General features: G+C 43.4%; 1 pseudogene across 1 annotated transcript; it reads right to left on the reverse strand.

Annotated features, from left to right (window-relative positions):
• Positions 1-3,615: 3,615 nt before the first annotated feature.
• LOC109944093 (uncharacterized) lies at positions 3,616-9,204 on the reverse strand (annotated as a pseudogene). The gene is made up of 5 exons (XR_004856512.1): positions 8,850-9,204; positions 4,800-8,680; positions 4,426-4,732; positions 4,246-4,318; positions 3,616-4,114 (listed from the first exon to the last, which is right to left on the reverse strand). The product of XR_004856512.1 is annotated as an uncharacterized protein (transcript).
• Between the last annotated feature and the right edge of the window lie 938 nt (positions 9,205-10,142).

The following is a 10,142-nucleotide window of genomic DNA, read 5'->3' on the forward strand; positions in this document are numbered from 1 at the left end:
CCGGTCTTGTTCCCCCGTAGCCTGAGCTAGTTAGGGGTAGGGTAATGATGTGTCCCCTGTGGTGCGGTCGGTCCGAGCCCAAGGTTGGGCGAGGCGGAGACTCTTCCTGAGGCCGAGGCCGGGGTCGGGCGAGGACGCGATTCCTCCCGAGGTCGAGGTTGAGGCCGAGCCCTGGGGTCGGGCGAGGCGGAGTCCTCCTTCCGAGGCCGAGGTTGAGGCCGAGCCCTGGGGTCGGGCGAGGCGGAGTCCTCCTTCCGAGGACGAGGTTGAGGCCGAGCCCTGGGGTCGGGCGAGGCGGAGACCTCCTCCTGAGGCCGAGGCCCAAGGTCGGGCGAGGTGGAGCTTCCTGTTGCGCCTGAGGCTGATCTTAGCTGTTGTCAGCCTAACCCTGGCGGGTGGCACAGCAGTCGGAGAGGGGCGAGTGGCGCTGTCTTCCTGTCAGGTCAGTTAGTGGAAGGGCGAAGTGACTGCGGTCACTTCGACCTTGCCGACTGAGGCACGTGTGTCAGGATAAGGTGTCAGGCGATCCTCGCATTGAATGCGCCTGCGATACGGTCGGTTGGTGAGGCGATTTGGCCAAGGTTGCTTCACTACGAAGCCTGCCCGAGCTGGGCTTTGGGCGAGTCGAGGGTGCGCCCGTTGCTTGAGGAGGCCCTCGGGCGAGGCGTGAATTCGCCTGGGGCTACTGTTTTCGCCCGAGGCTAGGCTCGGGCGAGGCGAGATTGCGTCCCTTGAGTAGACGAAGCCTTGACCTGAATTACGCCCATCAGTCTCTGCAGCTTGTGCTGATGGTGGTTACTAGCCGTGTTTAGGAGTGTTGGGGGTACCCCTAATTACGATACCCGACAGTAGCCCCCGAGCCTCAAAGGGAGTGTTGGTACTCGCTTGGAGGCTTTGTCGCACTTTTTTGCAAGGGGACCGGTCTTTCTCGGTTACACTTTGTTCCGGTGGGTGTAGCCCCCGAGGCCTCGGAGGAGTGGTTTGACTCCTCTGAGGTCTTAATGCCTTTCGTGATGCCTCGGCCGGTCTGGTTGTTCCCTCATGCGATCTGATTGTAGTCCGGGTGCGTGGTCAGGTTCCAAGTTTTCAGGCTGGTTCTCGTCCCCCGTGAGGGGACATGAACGAGGGCCCTCCAGTGGTAGCGTTTGGCCTGGGGCCATCGCTGCTGTTGTCTTGCCGTCCAAGACGGAGGTCGTTGCCGCGCTGTTGGTGCAGCGGTCGCTGGCGAGCCACCCGGAGTTTGTCGTCCCGCAGGCCCTCCGATGTGGAGGTTGTTCATACCCGCGGGAGTGGAACCAGAGTTCCGTTTGTAATGGCACCCTGAGTGCCGGTGTTTGTTCATTGTGGCTGTCGAGGCCTGAACATCTGGGCATTCGGGTGTGAAGCCGTGCTTCTTCCTCATTTCGAGCGCCGAGACTCGCTTGTCGACTAGCTGAACCGCTTAACCGAGTGTGAGTTACCCTGCGCGGAAGGTGACGAGTGAGGTATCCGTATCCTGGAGGCGTAGGAGTCCCTCGGCTCGGTCGGCCTTGCCACTCAAGGCTTCTCTTGCTCAGTTTTAGAACCTTCGGCCGCTCTGCGATGAGCTGGAGCCGGAGGCAGCGGTGTCGGCGTGGACAGAGGCGGAGTCGGCTCGAGAAGAGGCTTCGTCGACCCAGGAGCAGGTGGCTTCCTAAACCGATGTCACACTATTTTCGCTCGAGGCTGGGCTCAGGCGAGACGAGATTGTGTCCCTTGAGTAGACGAAGCCTTGACCTGAATTGCGCCCATCAGTCTCTGCAGCTTGTGCTGATGGTGGTTACCAGCCGTGTTTAGGAGTGTTGGGGGTACCCCTAATTACGGTACCCGACACTAGTGTTAAAAAACACTCGACAAAGAGCTTCTTTGCCGAGTGTCAAATTGCCAAGTGTTATATTTTGGACACTCGGCAAAGAAGCTCTTTGCCGAGTGTCAAAAAAACACTCGGCAAAGAGCTTCTTCGCCGATTGTTTTCTTTTACCGAGGGTTTTTGCGTGGCACTCGGCAAAGAGCTTCTTTGTCGAGTGCCCGAAAAAACACTCGGCAAAATATTTGGTACTCGGCAAAGAGCCAAGTTCCGGTAGTGTTTGCCGAGTGCCGCACTCGGCAAAGTCCTGCTCTCGGTAAAGTGTGTGCTGCTGCAAATTGCAAAGCGTGTGCTGCTGCAGAACCTAACGGTTCAAGAACTCTGCGTCAGTTTCGCACAAGAGATAGTTCTGCGCCGTGCAGCCGCTGTTTGGCGTGTTTGGCCCCACTTTGCAGACTCCAACCTATAGTGGGCCTAGGACCCACCTTTAATGTGGGTCAAATCAACAAGACCTAGTTGTAGATATAAGAAAATGAGTGGTTGAGACCCCTATCACGCAGCAACTTAAGGTTATGTTCGGTTCCCTAGGATATAATCCCCAAGATGAAATTTTCCACCCGGGCTACTTTGGAAACCTCAAATCCCCTTCGGGGATGGAGGGGATTGAGGTGGAAATGAACTAATTTCCACCTCAATCCCCTTCAATCCCGAAGGGGATTTGAGTTTCCAAACTAGCCCCCAGGGAATGAGTGATCCCCATGTTGTCACTTAATCCCGTTGCGGGTACAATCCCTATCAGGGAATAATCCATGTGCCAAAATCCTGTTCGATTAAGCCCATGGATGAAAATGCTAAAAGCAATACTAGAACGGCAGCACGATTCACAAAATATCTCCAGATGATGTAGGGGAGGTTTGAGGGGCACACAATTGAGCAGCCAATGCCAATGCCAATTATGAAGCAACTGTTTGAACGAGTAGCTGCAGATAATTCATAGATCCACATAAACAAAAGCAAGTCACACATCTATGGATGATTCAATTACAAAATTCAAAAGCAAAATTAGTTTACAAGAACCACATTATTACAATACAGCCCTTGTTTGTAATACCTAATGTTCATTGATTTCTTCAGGTGCAACTCTCTGTCCTAAACACCAAATATAAGAGCAAGTTAGGCCACGGAGGCAAGGCATAAATGGAGTAACTTTGCACAGTTTAAGAACAAAAACATGTTTTAATGGAAGTGATTTTTTTTCATTGGCATGGTCATGATCAAACTAAAAAATAAGAGCTAAAGCAAGTTACAAGGAACGAATTTGCAACAGGTTCCACATATTTAACATATGTGCATCCAAAAGACATGGGTGTATTATAATTCAGGTTTTCTATCAGTTGTGAACGTCCAAAAGCCAGAAACAAAGTCTGCAACCCAACGTTCAATTCTAGGAATATATAACACAATTCTAATACACTATAATCATCACATCATGCATGTATTTGTCCTTCAGAGCTAATAATAACTACGCAATATGTATAACAGCACAATATCTATAACTGCAGAATTCTAGGAATATCTAACACAATTCTAGTTATGTGAAATTTCTATTTAACAGTCCTGGTTGATAGGTCATAACTACACAATATGTATAACTGCACAAGTGTATAACTGCAGCCTTCCAAGAATTGCACAATACAAAATAATTGTAGCAACATACTGTTGCTGATCTAAAATATGAAATAATGCAAGGTATGTAAAATTGAGTACGTAGTTAACCTTAGGTATACCTGCTAAGCCATCTCATCCCTCAACCACATCAATGCAGCCTCTCTATCATCATTCCATGCACTAAAGAATATATGTCGATTGTCAGAGTCCTTGAACACCTTATAGGCTTTGACCTTCTCCTCCTTTATGACTTCCAATGTGTTTAGAACTGCTATGCAATTCTTAATTGAGAAATAATCACCTCCTCTTGCCTCCCTTTCTCTTGCCAATTGTGTCGCTTCATCTTTAGCTTGTTTGCTTCTAATGTCTAGGCACCTCTCCATCAATACTTCTATGTTGGAAGTCTTCTTCGGCATCTTAGGTCTTTTTCTTCTTCATTTCTTGAAATAGAAGAAGTCCTTTTTTACCTTTCATCCTGTCTATCCGCATTTACATCAACTCCTTCAACTTCATACACTCTATCTTCTGCTTCATTTTGTCTGTGATCTGCCAAAGGGTATCCCACATCTTCAAGGTCTTCTACATTGCTAGGAACATCTTCAGACCTAATTTGTGTGAGATCTGAACCATTTGGTTAAGTAGAAGTAAAGTTGTAAGTCCCTTTAGTAGTATTGCCTATACAATGAAGTTTTAGTCCAAGAAATAGTACACCATAGTGAATAAACTTAGTTATTGGTAAAGGGAAAACTAACCATCATGTAGTTCTCCCAAAGCTTCAAACAGAGGAAAAGATTTGTTACAGAATTTTTTAGCCCATGGAAATGACTGCACAATAAAACAAACAACATTTAAATATTCATGTAAATGGCATGCCAACAACTGACAACACACAAAAAGATCTCAAGTTTACAGAAATATGGTAATAAACTTACTTTGATTATGTTGTCCCATATCGATGGATCAGCTTGAATCATACACCTTCTCTCATCCCAAGAAACTTCGCTCTGTTTCTTTGCATCTTCAATATCTTGTAATCTCTCTTTAACTCCTTTTCCTTTTCTTGGATTTGAACTTTTGAAAAACCTGCTTATCTTTCCCTCTGTTGAAATTCCTTGGCAATCTTGTTTCATGCAACGGGTGTCCAATCATTGTTACCCTTATATTCAGGTGTATTGTGTTCATGTAACAAGTCATCAAGGGTCTTCCCTAACATAGAATTCCAATTTGCTCTTGTTTTCCCTGCAAATCAGCACATAAGCAACATAAGAAAGAACTAAAACTAATCAGAAAGAACCAACATGTATACCTTTTGGAGAGCCTTCATGTGTCTTTGAAGCAGTATCTATAGGAGATTTTTTTCTTTTGTGCACCTTTAGATAAGAGCATGTTAAATCTCGGAGACCCCTTCCAAGCATGTTTAATCTTGGAGACCCCCTTCCAATCATGTTAACTTATAACATGAGCATATTTAGAACATAAAAGCATAATTATGAAGAACAATAAATTTTAGAGATTATTGAACTGAAAGCATATTCGAATAACATTAAAGCATCATAACTAGTACAAACTACATTTCCTAAGAACTTATTGCAATCCTAATAACATAAAATATATTCTAATGCATCACTAATTGTTTCTATGTTGTTGATAATCAATCCACATTTGTTGTGCAATTGTGACTCTGAGATTGTTGCCTTGTTCATTGCCTTGATCATTGCTTTGATCTCCATCTGGAAGGTCAACAACATTGCCTTGAACATTTTCTATCTGATCTTCTAACCATTGTTCATCTCCATTGAGAGATCGAATAATGTTGTGCAACACAGCAACTGCTACCGGTATCTTCACTTGGTTTTCTATTTTTTGAAACATGGCAACCTTAAGGATGGGGAAGCATTTCTTTATAACTCCCAAGGCCCTCTCAATATCATTCCTCAACACTGCATGGATGATTAAAGATCTCCTTGTAGTTTTGTGGTCTTCGGCGACCTGCCCCATATTCCTTCAAATGATACCTAACTCCGCGATATGGGGCAAGGAAAGATGGTGTGTTGGCATAACCACCATCTATTAAATAAAATCTCCCTAGGGGTACTTGAAAGCCACTGTTCATTGCAGCCCTAAGAACTCTAGCATCTGTCGCGGACCCCTCCCACCTAGTGGATATGAAAGTTACATTGAGATCAAATCACATGCTACCATTACATTTTGAGTAAGAGTGCCCTTCCTATTTCTAAATGGAGCGGCTTTGTCAGGTGATATCGATATAGGCACATGAGTGCCATCGATTGTGCCAATGCAATTCTGCATAGAAAAAACTACATGTGGTTTTCTAAATATTGGAAGGAAAAGAACATTTATTGACATATGATAGAATAGTCCATGTAATCACCTTGAAGTAGGGATAAAACCTAGGATTCCTTTTGATTTTTTGATGGACATGATTAGGATTTGGCGACTTCAGGAATTGCTTGGAGAGGACAGGAACAACTAGGTCAAAGAAATGCTTTATGTGATGATGATATGTATCACCACTATGCCCAAATTCTTCTATTAGGTCTTCAAATGAGGCATTATGGCTGAGCATGTATAAGAAGAATGCTAGCTTTTCTTCGACCTTAATCCTGGTATCACGAACCAACCTCTCCCTTCTAAGATAATTCACCGATGATTTGAAAATTTCAGGCTCAATCCTGAATGCTACCCGACAATTCTTCACATGACCTTGAAGCAACTCCTGAACATGTTCTTCGCCACTTAATTTTGATGTATGCCTTCGCTTCATTTCCCTTACTGTGTTGGAACTAGAACACAATATATGTAGCATAGGTAAAAAAACAACATCATATTATCATCATCCTCATCTCTCCTCTTCCTAAGGTGATCACTTAATGCCACATCCATTGCTAACTAAAAAGAAATTCATTGCAGAAAATAAACACCAACATAAGCGAAAAAGGATGTAATAAAAACATTTAGGATATAACATGTACCTAAAGGAGAGGATATTGGATCCCAAGACGGTGGAAGTTCGTCTTCTCCAACTCGAACCGGTGCAGGAATAATCTAGAAATATAATAGGTTTAGAACAAATGATTAAAGCTTCTATAACTTGTAGCAACTAACATTATTTTAGGCTTAGTAAGTAACGAAACCAGTAACAACAATCAAACAGGTGCCCTAACATTCAGTACACATTTCAAACAGGTGCACTAAAAGGTGCACTGAACACGCGATTTTAAACAACCACAATAATATCAAAATAAAAAATTTCAGTCAGCTTAATATTAATGCCTTTTCAAACAACCTGCACAATTATCTCATGGTCTCTTGACACTAATAAGTTGCAAAAGACTACATTTCCAGTGTACTGAACATGACGAGATCATAGATCCAGATAATGATTCATCTCACTCTTTGATAGAAAAAGTACATAAAACCCATTGATAAGACATTCTTCCTCTAAAGATTGGAGCTACTTCATACATAACTCGACCCCTAGAAGTCTAGAACTGTCATAAAAAGAAAAATGCCATTGAAAATACATGTCACCAACTATAACCATTTAAGCAAGGTAAACCAACATCTCGCGGTAGAACCAAATTTACAATTTAGTATATGCCACATGACTCAATAAAGAGCAAAAAAACTAAGATTTCACTACGAGAACAAAAGAGAGAAGGCTGATACTGATACTAAGATATCCATCACTGAAAATGCAGGTATGAGAAAGCTAATGGTCATTACTGAAAATGTATTCATTAGCATACATATTGCAGCTCCTGCTCAGGTGCACACGTTTTCAAATCGATGTCACAGACAGCTAATGTAAACGCTTCTGTCTGTACTAGAATTAGAACTTCTCTTGTACTAGGAATTCAGAATTTTTGTTCGTTCAAATGTAAACGCTTCTGACTGTAGGCTGATAATTTTTTATCCTTCGTTTTGTAAACGCTTCTATTGTACAATAGAAGTTCAGAACTTCTATGTGCAATGAGGTGAGCCTGACGAGTTCAAATGTAAACACTTCTGTCTGCACAAGTTCTGTACTAGAAATTCAGAATTTCTATGTGCTATATATGCGCTATTATTTAGAACTCCTATTGTATTAGGAATTCAGAACTTCTATGTGCTATTATTCAGAACTCTAGGAATTCAGAATTTTTGTTTGTTTGTTTTGTGGTAGTGAGAGCTTTGGTGGGAAGGGGAATAGCAGTCAAGAGGGTTAACTTCTACCAATTACGAGAGGTCATAATTGAGCGTCAATTGTAACTCTTTTTTCTTTTTATTAACAGAACTCGCATGAGAATTGCTTATTATACTACAGTAGTACAAGTCATAAAAAATATACATGATTTAGAAAAAAGGGAGAGGTTGAGCATGCTCATACAATCACTCTTGAACCCAATTTTCTTCTTAGCGGCAAGTGTGCTTTCAGTGGAAGACATATCTTCGCTCATCATGGCTTGCTCTATAATTTTTTCACTCAAAAACCCACACACCAAACTAAGGATATAAATTCCCTTATGAACTCAGCACACTCATTCAAGAAAGTAGTACTAGAATGAATCAATCAACCGGCAAAAGTAAGACGTATGATCCACGCAGCAGGGGACAGCTGTTGGCATAGGATGAACTGAAATCGGCACTCGACACTTAGCATGGGATCTTGGAGGTGAACCAGGTCATGGCATGGAGCAGCGCCTTGACAAGCTCCACGGCCACCTCCAACAGCACCATCAAGCAGAGGCACCAGGGGCAGATGCACGAGATGCAAGTATGCAACAAGGGCAGATGCACGAGATGGAACAACTTCTCGTGTTTGGCGCTCATATCAGCGCCAACGCTACGAAAAGAAAAGGACAATTCCCGACGATTGAAAATGTTTGTGCCACAAGCTAGGTTTTTTTATTTTTATTTTGAACAATAATATAGCTCACACACCTACAGCATATATACTGTACACTGTAACAAGCACGCGCGTAGCATATGCATGTAATAGTTACTTTGTTGGATTTGTATAAAATATGCAGGGTTGTATCGGCCGCGGCAGCTGTAGGATCAGAGTTCACGGGCAACAAGGCACCGCCGGGTATGTCGCTGGTGGTAGATTAGTTCCGGGGTATCCCATAGCTCCCGCAGATGTCTGCATCAGCTTCCTGCCTGCACCTGCGCCTGCGCCTGCACCTGCACGACCGATCGACACCGACCGATCGATGGCGGCAGCAATGAGCACATGTGTGTGCATGTATTCAGATCATTAAGAACAGACGCAGCAGCACCTAGCTAGCATGGGTGGATGCGTCAGGCTGCTGCGTTGTGTGGAAGCTGATGAGGGACCGCGTCTACAACGTACCGTAGGCCGCCGCCGCTTCAGTCCCAGCAACGAACGACGACGGCGAGGCCAGGAGGAGACAGGCCACGAGAAAGCACAGCGCCGCCGTCCCGGACCCGCGTCCTGATCCGATCGCCGTCGTCGCCATGTGACGTGAGCCGAGGGCTGCCGTTGCTCCTGCTAGCTCCTTCGTCCTGCCGCTGTCGTCGTTCTCGTCGTCGTGTTCTTGTTCCAGCGGGCAACAAGCTTATTTATACGCGTTGTTGAGCTAACTAAGTAACAGGAATCATATGCTTCGTACTGGTGCCACGGCGTCCACGGTCAAGCGAAGGTTATATATATCTGATTTTTCCTGCAGACGACATCGACAAATAGTAAACGTGACTAATCTCAGGAAGGAATTGAAGAATTTGCTTCCTGGAGAGCAGTAGTAGCACGATATTTAGAAGGTGACAGAATTAAGCGTAAATTCTTCGTTTGTGAAATTAAATACAGCAGCGTTGTCAACCAAGACGAATTGAATCAGTCAAAACGTGTACAAGTCTGCACAGTCATGCTACACTACACAAGTGGACAGACTATGCGACAACTTTTCTAGGCAGCTCTTGAATGTGTGACCAACAGACGAGAGTTTGGAACCAGTCAGTCAATGGGTGCGACGACATTCGCCCAATCGTATTGCTGAGAGTCATTAACACCTAAAATCCTATTTTAGGATTTACAAGCAGTTTCTCTAAAAGATTTGAACTAAAATATCTTTTTAATAAGAATTCTCTCACTTTTAAAGACACTTCTCCAAAAAAAACAATGTATATGGTTTTAATAAAAGATAAAAGATCCCTAAATAATGAATATATATATTTAATTTAAAGTCTTTCTTAACAAAAGGGTATTCACTAGGAAGCTTTATTCTTAAAATAATATTTTTAGATTGTACGTGCATATTGCATACTTAGGAACATTTGCTTAAATAGGAATAATAATTGAATAAAAAATAATAAAATATTATTGCATTTCATATTGGAGTTTGTTGTGCATTCAAATACGGTCTGGATTTCAAAAACCCCCAAACTAAAATTTGAAATCGAAACTGAAAATAGGAAACTAGGAAAAAAAAGAAACAAGTCTTCCCTTGGCCCAATTCGTTTCTCCCTCAGCCGGTCCATTGAGAGCACCTAGAGGGGGGTGAATAGATGATCCTGCAAAAATCAACTCTAAACAACACAAACTTGGTTTATAATGAGTGTTAATGCATGGAAGCTAAAACCAAGTTGGTATGAGTAGAGATGGAGAGAGAGGAGAACTCTTCACTTA

Source organism: Zea mays, chromosome 2 (assembly GCF_902167145.1).
Source record: "Zea mays cultivar B73 chromosome 2, Zm-B73-REFERENCE-NAM-5.0, whole genome shotgun sequence".
NCBI lineage: Eukaryota > Viridiplantae > Streptophyta > Magnoliopsida > Poales > Poaceae > Zea > Zea mays.